Source organism: Montipora capricornis, chromosome 9 (genome assembly GCF_036669925.1).
Source record: "Montipora capricornis isolate CH-2021 chromosome 9, ASM3666992v2, whole genome shotgun sequence".
Lineage (NCBI taxonomy): Eukaryota > Metazoa > Cnidaria > Anthozoa > Scleractinia > Acroporidae > Montipora > Montipora capricornis.
In genome coordinates this window covers 11,001,183-11,009,745 of record NC_090891.1, presented here as the reverse complement: position 1 = coordinate 11,009,745, position 8,563 = coordinate 11,001,183, and the positions used below count along the sequence as shown (strand labels likewise).

General features: G+C 41.9%; 8 non-coding genes across 8 annotated transcripts; 2 read left to right on the top strand and 6 right to left on the bottom strand.

The window, feature by feature from the left end:
* Positions 1-702: 702 nt before the first annotated feature.
* On the bottom strand, positions 703-774 carry Trnap-cgg (transfer RNA proline (anticodon CGG)). The gene has a single exon. It is a non-coding gene; the product is annotated as a tRNA-Pro (tRNA).
* A 791-nt stretch (positions 775-1,565) lies between these two features.
* On the bottom strand, positions 1,566-1,641 carry Trnak-cuu (transfer RNA lysine (anticodon CUU)). The gene has a single exon. It is a non-coding gene; the product is annotated as a tRNA-Lys (tRNA).
* A 253-nt stretch (positions 1,642-1,894) lies between these two features.
* Trnai-uau (transfer RNA isoleucine (anticodon UAU)) lies at positions 1,895-2,005 on the top strand. The gene is made up of 2 exons: positions 1,895-1,932; positions 1,970-2,005. It is a non-coding gene; the product is annotated as a tRNA-Ile (tRNA).
* Positions 2,006-2,915: 910 nt separating this feature from the next.
* Positions 2,916-2,987, bottom strand: Trnap-cgg (transfer RNA proline (anticodon CGG)). Its single transcript has one exon. It is a non-coding gene; the product is annotated as a tRNA-Pro (tRNA).
* Positions 2,988-3,792: 805 nt separating this feature from the next.
* Positions 3,793-3,865, bottom strand: Trnak-cuu (transfer RNA lysine (anticodon CUU)). Its single transcript has one exon. It is a non-coding gene; the product is annotated as a tRNA-Lys (tRNA).
* A 253-nt stretch (positions 3,866-4,118) lies between these two features.
* On the top strand, positions 4,119-4,229 carry Trnai-uau (transfer RNA isoleucine (anticodon UAU)). Its single transcript has 2 exons — positions 4,119-4,156; positions 4,194-4,229. It is a non-coding gene; the product is annotated as a tRNA-Ile (tRNA).
* Positions 4,230-5,494: 1,265 nt separating this feature from the next.
* Trnap-cgg (transfer RNA proline (anticodon CGG)) lies at positions 5,495-5,566 on the bottom strand. The gene has a single exon. It is a non-coding gene; the product is annotated as a tRNA-Pro (tRNA).
* An 805-nt stretch (positions 5,567-6,371) lies between these two features.
* Positions 6,372-6,444, bottom strand: Trnak-cuu (transfer RNA lysine (anticodon CUU)). The gene has a single exon. It is a non-coding gene; the product is annotated as a tRNA-Lys (tRNA).
* Positions 6,445-8,563: the final 2,119 nt, after the last annotated feature.

Genomic DNA, 8,563 nt, shown 5'->3' with positions numbered 1-8,563 from the left:
TGACTTTGATTCAAACCACGCAAAGCCACAGTTCATTTCGAGCAAAGCCCCGTAGCGTGGTTGGTTGTAAAATGGCGATCCGGCATGGGTTCAAATCAGAGCGGTGTCTTGTGTTTTACTTATAACAGTGTGAGGCTTGTTAAAGTCTGAAGTGTATGACATTCTGTTTAGTTGTACGCATTCGCATGTACTGCAATGCATCATTGAGGTCACACTAATTTAATGAAAAGATGACGAGTTTTAGGCCATCTTCTCCTCTTAGCCAGAGCTTCCGAGAAAGAGCTTAATCGATGTAGTCTCAGTTGGGAATTGTCCTTGAAACGGACACGTTCCTTTGACTTCACATCTCGAAGCAACCATTTCAAAGATCCATTTGATCAGAGAAATCGTTCCTTAATTAATATCTTCTTTACGAAAGAAGCACAAAAAGAGCTTTCGTCTTCAGTAAAACATAGGGTATTTAAAAACAAAGTTTAAGGCACCATAACTTCACACATGTGATGATGAAGCAGAACAATTCAAGTATTAAAACTGGCGAATGTAGATCTTCCATCATGCAGGCCATTTACTTTTGCCTCCTCAGTAATGCTTTTTGAATTATTACGAAGTTGGCGTCGTAAAACAGCATAGACAGGATATGAAAACAAGGCAACTTGACGACGGGTTTCCATAATTAAATTGCCCGAAACGGAAACACGTGTGGGGCCTGTCCGGGAGTCGAACCCGGGGCCTCTCGCACCCGAAGCGAGAATCATACCATTAGACCAACAGGCCACGTGTGAGATCTTAACAATTCGAATTACAGCCTCTTTTGAAGGCTTTACGTCAAGAAATATGTTTCCCTTGGGTGCACGCCACGTTCGCATCGGTGGTGTTAGTTACAGTTCTAGTTTAAGTGATAAAGCCGCTACCCGCCAAGATTTGGGCGACTTCAAGGAGTTTTGACTGGATAAACTAAGGCAGCACAGGATTGAATTAACTTTGCAGTTTGGAAAAGGCTACTAACGCTGCAGACACAGCGGTAAAGAGGTCCATTGAAGCTAACCACAGACAAAACATTCAAGAATTCCGGTCCTCAACGAAAAGTGATTACAGGTTAACTCTGGAGTGATTAACAAGTGCTGCCAGCACGTCCAGGGCAAAAGATGGGTTGATACGAGATGTCATCGATTAGCCGGTGGAGAAAATTCACAAATTCCGCTTAGCCGATTCCTTAGAGACTGCGTGGTTGACAGTCAAACACGCAATTTGAACGGTGACTTAAACGGAAAGTTTATCTAAGGCAGCAAAGTCATACAATAAAACAACAAAAACAATCTGTTAACTCCCCCTTTAAATTCCTTAGTGTAGAAAGTGACAGAAATACCAATACTTGTGTTGTAGGTTGTGTTATTACCTCTCTTGTTTTAGGACAGCTCGATCTTTACTTTTGATTGTCACTTCAGTGTAATGACTTCCGTGACGCCGACTTGACCATTTATCCAGTCTAACTCAACAAAAAGGCTAACTTGTGTACACTATTAGAGGAACACAAGATTATTGATCCAACAATAAAGATATTGTTTCGCCCAACGTGGGGCTCAGCGAACCCACGACCCTGAGATTAAGAGTCTCATGCTCTACCGACTGAGCTAGCCGGGCTCCTCGAAATGTGGCTCGAAAGCTGGTGGAATGTTCCAGAACACTACATGATTAACGGGTATGCTTTTGCTGGGCGAAACCTCCGTTTGGTTGTTAACATAAACAATGGCCATTTTGGCTTTGATCTTCCTGTCATACCTCCAAAAATTAATAATCATTGCCATGGACGCAGTGGGAAAAGACAATCGCAAGACAACTAAAAGGTAACCGGCCATGCAGAATACATTTTGCGCATTCTTTCTTCTTAGCGGGAGCTCCCGTAGCACAGTCGGTTAGAGCGTCGTACTTATAAGCAGTACTGGTAACGGTCATCCGGGGTGCTAAAGTAATGCGAAGGTCGCGGGTTCGATCCCCGCCGGGAGCACTCCCATTTTACAGAGTACGATTTTCGTACTCATCGTCATCGTCTTTCACGCTTACCGATGTTCAACCTACACTGACCTTGAACCAGAAATCTTTGGCTTTCTTTTCCGGGTAGAAGAAAAATACCTTATCCATTAGAACCGGCACGGAAAAGGTCCTACACTGTTGTAACGGACTTCTTCTAATTGTGGACGGTGAAATATTTCGTTAAGATGACTTTGATTCAAACCACGCAAAGCCACAGTTCTTTTCGAGCAAAGCCCCGTAGCGCGGTTGGTTGTAAAATAGCGATCATGGGTTCAAATCAGAGTGGTGTCTTGTGTTTTACTGATAACAGTGTGAGGCTTGTTAAAGTCTGAAGTGTATGACATTCTGTTTAGTTGTACGCATTCGCATGTACTGGAATGCATCATTGAGGTCACACTAATTAAATGAAAAGATGACGAGTTTTAGGCCAAATTCTCCTTTTAGCCAGAGCTTCCGAGAAAGAGCTTAATCGATGTAGTCTCAGTTGGGAATTGTCCCTGAAACGCACACGTTCTTTTGACTTCACATCTCGAAGCAACCATTTCAAAGGTTCATTTGGTCAGAGAAATCGTTCCTTAATTAGCATCTTGTTTACGAAAGAAGCACAAAAAGAGCTTTCGTCTTCAGTAAAACATAAGGTATTTCAAAACAAAGTTTAAGGCACCATAACTTCACACGTGTGATGATGAAGCAGAACAATTCAAGTATTGAAACTGGCGGACGTAGATCTTCCATCATGCAGGCCATTTACTTTTGCCTCCTCAGTAATGCTTTTTGATTTATTACGAAGTTGGCGTCGTAAAACAGCATAGACAGGATATGAAAACAAGGCAACTTGACGACGGGTTTCCATAATTAAATTGCCCGAAACGGAAGCACGTGTGGGGCCTGTCCGGGAGTCGAACCCGGGGCCTCTCGCACCCGAAGCGAGAATCATACCATTAGACTAACAGGCCGCGTGTGAGAGTACGGTGGTCAAATCTTAACAATTCGAATTACAGCCTCTTTTGAAGGGTTTACATCAAGAAATGTGTTTCCCTTGGGTGCACGCCACGTTCGCATCGGTGGTGTTAGTTACAGTTCTAGTTTAAGTGATAAAGCCGCTACCCGCCAAGATTTGGGCGACTTCAAGGAGTTTTGACTGGATAAACTAAGGCAGCACAGGATTGAATTAACTTTGCAGTTTGGAAAAGGCTACTAACGCTGCAGACACAGCGGTAAAGAGGTCCATTGAAGCTAACCACAGACAAAACATTCAAGAATTCCGGTCCTCAACGAGAAGTGATTACAGTTTAACTCTGGAGTGATTAACAAGTGCTGCCAGCACGTCCAGGGCAAAGGATGGGTTGATACGAGATGTGATCGATCAGTCGGTGGAGAAAATTCACAAATTCCGCTTTGGCGATTCCTCAGAGACTGCGTGGTTGACAGTCAAACACGCAATTTGAATGGTGGGTTAAACGGAAGGTTTATCTAAGGCAGCAAAGTCATACAATAAAATAACAAAAACAATCTGTTAACTTCCCCTTTAAATTCCTTAGTGTAGAATGTGACAGAAATACAAATAATTGTGTTGTAGGTTGTGTTATTACCTCTCTTGTTTTAGGACAGCTCGATCTTTACTTTTGTTTGTCACTTTAGTGTAATAACCTCCGTGACGCCGACTTGGCCATTTATCCAGTCCAACTCAACGAAAAGGTTAAGTTGTGTACACTATTAGAGGAACACAAGATTATTGATCCAACAATAAAGAAATTGTTTCGCCCAACGTGGGGCTCGAACCCACGACCCTGAGATTAAGAGTCTCATGCTCTACCGACTGAGCTAGCCGGGCTCCTCGAAATGTGGCTCGAAAGCTGGTGGAATGTTCCAGAACACTACATGATTAACGGGTATGCTTTTGCTGGGCGAAACCTCCGTTTGGTTGTTAACATAAACAATGGCCATTTTGGCTTTGATCTTCCTGTCATACCTCCAAAAATTAATAATCATTGCCATGGACGCAGTGGGAAAAGACAATCGCAAGACAACTAAAGGGTAACCGGCCATGCAGAATACATTTTGCGCATTCTTTCTTCTTAGCGGGAGCTCCCGTAGCACAGTCGGTTAGAGCGTCGTACTTATAAGCAGTACTGGTAACGGTCATCCGGGGTGCTAAAGTAATGCGAAGGTCGCGGGTTCGATCCCCGCCGGGAGCACTCCCATTTTACAGAGTACGATTTTCGTAAAGGCCTTGTTGTCAGTTTACAGAGTTCTTGAGTCATCGTCTTTCACGCTTAACGATGTTCAACCCACACTGGCAAAATTTAGTCCATGCGATACAACAATATATATTTGTCGATACGGCTCCGGCTGGTAATAACGTTAACCAAACTCAAGAAAGATTTTACTAAAATTTGGTTTTATCAATGGAGTTGATAATGTAAATTGACCACCGTACAGAGATTCTAAAAGCTGACGTTTCCAGCGTTAGCCCTTCGTCAGAGCGAATGCAAGAAGGGCTAAACGCTCCCGCCGAGAGCACTCCCATTTTACAGAGTACGATTTTCCTAAAGGCCTTGTTGTCAGTTTACAGAGTTCTTGAGTCATCGTCTTTCACGCTTAACGATGTTCAACCTACACTGACCTTGAACCAGAAATCTTTGGCTTTCTTTTCCGGGTAGAAGAAAAATACCTTATCCATTAGAACCGGCACGAAAACGGTCCTACACTGTCGTAACGGACTTCTTCTAATTGTGGACGGTGAAATATTTCGTTAAGATGACTTTGATTCAAACCACGCAAAGCCACAGTTATTTTCAAGCAAAGCCCCGTAGCGCGGTTGGTTGTAAAATGGCGATCATGGGTTCAAATCCGAGCGGTGTCTTGTGTCAGTACTGATAACAGTGTGAGGCTTGTTAAAGTCTGAAGTGTATGACATTCTGTTTAGTTGTACGCATTCGCATGTACTGCAATGCATCATTGAGGTCACACTAATTTAATGAAAAGATGACGAGTCTTAGGCCATCTTCTCCTCTTAGCCAGAGCTTCCGAGAAAGAGCTTAATCGATGTAGTCTCAGTTGGGAATTGTCCTTGAAACGGACACGTTCCTTTGACTTCACATCTCGAAGCAACCATTTCAAAGATTCATTTGCTCAGAGAAATCGTTCCTTAATTAACATCTTGTTTACGAAAGAAGCACAAAAAGAGCTTTCGTCTTCAGTAAAACATAAGGTATTTCAAAACAAAGTTTAAGGCACCATAACTTCAAACATGTGATGATGAAGCAGAACAGATCAAGTATTGAAACTGGCGGACGTAGATCTTCCATCATGCAGGCCATTTACTTTTGCCTCATCAGTAATGCTTTTTAAATTATTATTACGAAGTTGGCGTCGTAAAACAGCATAGACAGGATATGAAAACAAGGCAACTTGACGACGGGTTTCCATAATTAAATTGCCCGAAACGGAAACACGTGTGGGGCCTGTCCGGGAGTCGAACCCGGGGCCTCTCGCACCCGAAGCGAGAATCATACCATTAGACCAACAGGCCGCGTGTGAGAGTACGGTGGTCGAATCTTAACAATTCGAATTACAGCCTCTTTTGAAGGGTTTACATCAAGAAATATGTTTCCCTTGGGTGCACGCCACGTTCGCATCGGTGGTGTTAGTTACAGTTCTAGTTTAAGTGATAAAGCCGCTACCCGCCAAGATTTGGGCGACTTCAAGGAGTTTTGACTGGATAAACTAAGGCAGCACAGGATTGAATTAACTTTGCAGTTTGGAAAAGGCTACTAACGCTGCAGACACAGCGGTAAAGAGGTCCATTGAAGCTAACCACAGACAAAACATTCAAGAATTCCGGTCCTCAACGAGAAGTGATTACAGTTTAACTCTGGAGTGATTAACAAGTGCTGCCAGCACGTCCAGGGCAAAGGATGGGTTGATACGAGATGTGATCGATCAGTCGGTGGAGAAAATTCACAAATTCCGCTTTGGCGATTCCTAAGAGACTGCGTGGTTGACAGTCAAACACGCAATTTGAATGGTGGGTTAAACGGAAGGTTTATCTAAGGCAGCAAAGTCATACAATAAAATAACAAAAACAATCTGTTAACTTCCCCTTTAAATTCCTTAGTGTAGAATGTGACAGAAATACAAATAACTGTGTTGTAGGTTGTGTTATTACCTCTCTTGTTTTAGGACAGCTCGATCTTTACTTTTGATTGTCACTTTAGTGTAATAACCTCCGTGACGCCGACTTGGCCATTTATCCAGTCCAACTCAACGAAAAGGTTAAGTTGTGTACACTATTAGAGGAATACAAGATTATTGATCCAACAATAAAGAAATTGTTTCGCCCAACGTGGGGCTCGAACCCACGACCCTGAGATTAAGAGTCTCATGCTCTACCGACTGAGCTAGCCGGGCTCCTCGCAATGTGGCTCGAAAGCTGGTGGAATGTTCCAGAACACTACATGATTAACGGGTATGCTTTTGCTGGGCGAAACCTCCGTTTGGTTGTTAACATAAACAATGGCCATTTTGGCTTTGATCTTCCTGTCATACCTCCAAAAATTAATAATCATTGCCATGGACGCAGTGGGAAAAGACAATCGCAAGACAACTAAAGGGTAACCGGCAAGACAACTAAAGGGTAACCGGCCATGCAGAATACATTTTGCGCATTCTTTCTTATAAGCAGTACTGGTAACGGTCATCCGGGGTGCTAAAGTAATGCGAAGGTCGCGGGTTCGATCCCCGCCGGGAGCACTCCTATTTTACAGAGTACGATTTTCGTAAAGGCCTTGTTGTCAGTTTACAGAGTTCTTGAGTCATCGTCTTTCACGCTTAACGATGTTCAACCTACACTGACCTTGAACCAGAAATCTTTGGCTATCATTTCCGGGTAGAAGAAAAATACCTTATCCATTAGAACCGGCACGGAAAAGGTCCTACACTCCTTACACTGTTGTAACGGACTTCTTCTAGTTGTGGACGGTGAAATATTTCGTTAAGATGACTTTGATTCAAACCACGCAAAGCCACAGTTATTTTCAAGCAAAGCCCCGTAGCGCGGTTGGTTGTAAAATGGCGATCATGGGTTCAAATCCGAGCGGTGTCTTGTGTTTTACTGATAACAGTGTGAGGCTTGTTAAAGTCTGAAGTGTATGACATTCTGTTTAGTTGTACGCATTCGCATGTACTGTAATGCATCATTGAGGTCACACTAATTAAATGAAAAGATGACGAGTTTTAGGCCAAATTCTCCTTTTAGCCAGAGCTTCCGAGAAAGAGCTTAATCGATGTAGTCTCAGTTGGTTGGGAATTGGCACTGAAACGGACACGTTCTTTTGACTTCACATCTCGAAGCAACCATTTCAAAGATTCATTTGGTCAGAGAAATCGTTCCTTAATTAGCATCTTGTTTACGAAAGAAGCACAAAAAGAGCTTTCGTCTTCAGTAAAACATAAGGTATTTCAAAACAAAGTTTAAGGCACCATAACTTCACACATGTGATGATGAAGCAGAAGAATTCAAGTATTTATTTATTTATTTATTTATTTATTTATTTACTTAGTTTTTACACGGTAAAAAATTCATCAGGTACAATTCCAAAAAAGAGATTTGTAAAATCCTAAAATCTTAAAATCTAAAATCCTAATCCTATTATTACATTAATTTACAAAATAAGCTACCTACAGACCTGATTTCCATGAATGCCGTGTATTTAAAAATTTTGATAGAGAAGGCGTTTAAATTGATCTATGGAACTAGATTCTCTAATGTTACGATGTAAGCTGTTCCAAAGAGTTGCGCCGCTGTAACTAAAACTATTTTTCATGTAGTTTGTTCTCGGAAACGGAACAACAAGTTTATTTGCCGAATCCCTCAGAGCATAGTTTGATTCATTACGCGTTACAAATTTAGACGTGAGATATTCGGGAACCAGACCATTTAAAGACTTGAAAACCATTAAAGCTTTCTGAATTTGACGTTGAGAATTTAAGTCTTTCCAGCTGAGTTTGTCAAACAAGGAATTAACATCAGCGTCATAGCTCGATGAAGTTATCACTCGTGCAGCACGGTTCTGTAGTTTTTGTAGCTTGTTAGATAATGTTTTACCACAATTACCCCAGACTAGGCTGCAGTAATCAAAATGGGGTTGAACTAGTGAGTTGTATATACTGAGTAAAGTTGATTGAGGCACACTGAATGGCTTAACTCGTTTAATGGCTCCAATTGCGGAAGCAATCTTTTTACACAGTTTATCAACGTGGAGATACCATGTTAGATTTTCGTCAACATATATTCCAAGTGATGTCACTGAGGAAACTTTTTCAATTGGAACATTAGCAATGGAGAGTTCAAGAGTATCAGAGAGAGTGCTTAATCTTTGCCTGGATCCGATCAACATAAATTCAGTCTTTGTAGCGTTCAAAGTAAGTTTGTTAGACACAAGCCATTTGCTTAGCTTTTCAAGGTCCTGAGATATACTAGACTGAATCAGATGTAAATCAGAGCCAGCATAAGTAATATGTGTATCAT